This window comes from Suricata suricatta, chromosome 11 (assembly GCF_006229205.1).
Source record: "Suricata suricatta isolate VVHF042 chromosome 11, meerkat_22Aug2017_6uvM2_HiC, whole genome shotgun sequence".
Lineage (NCBI taxonomy): Eukaryota > Metazoa > Chordata > Mammalia > Carnivora > Herpestidae > Suricata > Suricata suricatta.
In genome coordinates, this window is record NC_043710.1 from 75,106,585 (window position 1) to 75,110,628 (window position 4,044).

At 36.2% G+C, this 4,044-nt stretch overlaps 1 long non-coding RNA gene across 1 annotated transcript in view; it reads right to left on the minus strand.

The window, feature by feature from the left end:
• The window catches only part of LOC115305916, an 11,267-nt gene extending 10,785 nt beyond the window's left edge, over positions 1-482 (minus strand). The window contains exon 1 of the long non-coding RNA XR_003915086.1: positions 347-482. This is a non-coding gene — a long non-coding RNA (uncharacterized LOC115305916). The remainder of the gene's footprint in view (positions 1-346) is intronic.
• Positions 483-4,044: the final 3,562 nt, after the last annotated feature.

Consider the following 4,044-nt stretch of genomic DNA (forward strand, 5'->3'; position numbering starts at 1 on the left):
TTTCAGGGAAAGATCTAGTCATAAGGGAAGAGAGTCCAAGGATAAAACTAGGGTCCATCTACCAGAGATGGTAAGGGCCTATGGGAAAAACAATGAAAGTGGGGACTGGGGACAAGACAGACAGGAGCTGATTTTGGGGACTGGAGCAGAGCGGAAAATTCTAGTGTGTCTCATGAGGAAGCAAATCATTCCCCAAGGAGGGGGAGCTGTATGTGAGGGTTACTAAGGGCTTCTATGACCTTAGTTTAGCTAGGCATTCTAATGATCTAACATAGGACTGCAAATTATTGTTCATTCTCCTTCACTTGTGGCGTTTTAAGCTGCTAATAAGAGAAAAGTCTTTTACCTTCAACTGAATGAGGCTGTGCAGGTAGAATCCACGACCAGTGGCCCTAGTTGATCATTGGGTGGATGGAGAAGGAAACAAAGAAGCACCAGTGATGACATCGCTTTTGGAGTAAGAAAGACTTACTGCTTTTTCTGTTTTCTGTTTGCTTAATCTTTAAAATCAATGAGATATGAACCATTAATATTTGGGGGTATCACTTGATGTAAATGCATTGTATTTTGAAGGCTAACCTATATTTTAATTTTTTTACATTTTTGAAGTAGAATAATAAAATTTGCTTACTAATATTTAAAAAATTAAGCAAATATTTAAATTTGAAGAAATAAAATATCTGTTGAAGGCAGGAAAATATGTAGCAAGTGGGTTGGAGCTCTGAGAAATCCCAAAGTGTTGCAAAAAACACATGACTTATTGCAAATATCGTTCCAATTCACACATTTTAGTCTCCTCAGACTGATCAATCAGCTTATCAACTCCCTATCACCCAGTTTACAACTGCAGAGAAAGATCATTTCCCCAGAAACAATGGAAAGGAGTGTTTGTAAATGTCTATACATCTATATATTACATATATAGATTGCTGTCTAACCTCTTGAGGAGTGCTTACTGGAAAAATCTTTTCAGAAAGCAGGTCATTCCCTTCTTTAAGTTGTTTGAAGAACATTGTACCTAGATTTCAAATCTCACAAAATATATTTCCCTTGCTACACGGCGAGTACTTGTTTTTCAATGTTTCTGTGAAGCTGTTAGGAGTCTGACATAAGATGCATGTGAAATGTTCAGATATTTGGCAGATATAATGTAACTATCATGATTGAAACCAACCAAGAAACTCATTTTTCAGGCCCCTTCAGTCTCCTATATGAAACATTTTGACCTACATCATCAATTTAGAATTATACAACTTCACACTAAATTTCAGGAAGGGTTACTAAGTTCATGAGGAGGCTCAGAAAGAATTCTTTGTAATTTTTCTTTGCTAGAAATGAAGTTCACATGTATCTTTTCTTTCCTTTCTTTCTTTTTTAAAATTTATTTTATTTTAGGAGACAGCAGGAGCGGTAGAGGGGCAGAAGAAAGGGAGAGAGAATACTAAGCAGGCCCTGTGCTGTCAGTAAGGAGCCTGATGTGGGGCCCGAACCCATGAATGCATGAGACTTGAGTTGAAACCAAGAATTGGCTGCTTAACTGACTGAGCCACAAGGTGTCCCCACATGAATCTTTTCAAGTTATGTTTTTCTAGACTCTCAGAATCAAAGGGAAGAATTTGTAGGCTAGCATGTTCTACCAGACAAATATTTGTTGAATGAATGAATGAGTGAATGAATAAGAAATATTGAGTGGATTTACTGTGTAGCTAATGAATGAGCTTCAGTAATCTCTTCATATGGTAATATGGTTTTGAAAAATTTGCGAAAGCTGTACTTTCTAAGCACAGTTTAGAAGCGCAGAATCTAATTGCTGTTTCTTTCCCCTCTGTATTTCCCTTCGTCACCTTCATGTCAGTGACACTAGAGTGGCTATGGGCACTTTTGGAACCTAAGAGGAAATAGAATTGCAGACACATTTGGTTTGGGCTTGGTGGTATGTTTATGTGGTTTGCAGTCACTTCTCAGTGTAGATAAATTATTGCAAGATGTCAGTGCAAAAATGGCTTCCAGTCTACTATTACCCTCTGTGCCAATTTAACCAGTATTGTGTCAGGAAATGCCCAGTGCTAGAGATCTCATGGTGATGTGAGAGTTTCCTAATGTGCCTGGTTCCAGGAGTGTGTGGGTAGCAGAGAAGACAAAAACAATTGAAAATAGAAGAAAGAAACTACTTGGGAAGGATTTTTCCCAAAACCAGAATGTTTAAACTCTTGAGTATTCAAATCTCATCAGTGCCTAGTCAAAATTCCTTTATTCAGTAGTATATTTGATTATAGGACATATAAGTGTACCATACATTTACATTTTAAAGAGAATTCTATAAAATAGAATTTATTAGACTTCATAAAGGTGCAAACAAAAGTCTATCTGTAATAGCTCATATATGAAAGAAGCATGATAGAGGTATCTGACAACTTCGTTAAGGGTCACATGACATCAGTGACTAGTTATAATGCTATAAGAAACAAACCATCAGTAATAAAACAAAATTCTAATCAATCAGGCCAGAGGAAAGACTAAATGATCTTTTCATTATTTCTATAGAAAATATTACAAAATCATTATTCTATAAAGAGTTAATAAGAATATTAGCAAAAACTGTAGGAAAAATGTGCTCCCGAGGTACATCATATGCTTAATTAATAAAAATGTTATATTGTTTTTCCTCACTTTGCAATATCTAGAGTATCTGTCAATTTTTATATATCTGTAATTTGTAGGGTTTAATTTCTTATTCTGAATAAGCGGAAGCTTTTAACCTAATTTTATGTTTTTTATTAAGGCAGCTACCCAAATTCTGTAAGTTTCAGGTCCCCAGAATCTAATATGCCCCTGTAGATGCAAATTATCATCAAGTTTTTGCAAATGAACTTCTTATAGAGGTATAATTTGTATACAATAAAATGCATGTTTTATTTGCAGACTTTGTTGATATTTGACAAATGTAAACACCCATGTAGCCACTGCCACAATCAAGGTTTAGAGAATCTTACTCACCTTGAATGGTGCTTTTATGTCCCTTCTCAGTCAATACCTACCTGTCACCTCCAGGTCTAGGAAACTCCTGAAACTGCTTTCTATCGCTACTGACTTATTGTCTTTCCTAAAGTTTCATGTAAATTGAATCATACACTATGTACCCTTTTGTGCTGGCTTCTTTTGCTCAGCATGAAATTTTTAATGTTCAGCTATAATCTTATAAGAATCAATCATTAATTATTTGTTATTGATGAATAGTATTCTTTGACAGATAGTTGGGTTATGCCCATTTTTTGTCTGTTATGAATAAAGTGCTATTCATCTACATGTTGTTATATGGACATATACTTTTACTCTTCTGAGTAAATAACTGGAAATGGAATTGCTGGGTCATAGGGTTAGTATGATATTTTAACTTTTAATGATCTTATAGTGCTCATGAAGATCTATGTCAAATTTTCATTTATTTGTTCAACAAATATTTATTTTTTATTAAAAATGGTTATTTATTTTGAGACTGAGAGTATGCACGAGTGAAGGGAGGGGGCAGAAGGAGAGAGTGAATCTTAAGCAGGCTTCACACTCAATGTGGAGCCTGACACAGGGCTTGATCCTACAACCTTGGAATCATGACCTGAACAGGAATCAAGAGTTAGACACTTAACCGACTGAGCCATCCCAGTGCCCCAACAAGTATGTGCTGAATGCACTGTGCAAGATATCAGGGAATCATAGGTGAATATAACATAACGCTACCTAAAGCACATAGAAAAAAATGCTAACATTTTAAAGAAACAAGGTCTCAGGATTAGTAGTCAGAAATGGTATAAGCTGGGTCCTAAAGAAGGTATGGGAATCCGTCAGACAGATACTGCGTGAGGACATAGCAGAAAGGAATTTCCCTGTGCAAAGGCATGATATGTGGATATACTATAGAGCACAGTAAATCTGGGAGCCTGGGAAAGTGTGGTGTATTGGGGAAGCTGCCAGTGGTGTTATATTACAGGAAGGGAAAGATTAGAATAGATTGAGGAGAAAGCTGGGAAGATAGAGGAGGACCTTCAA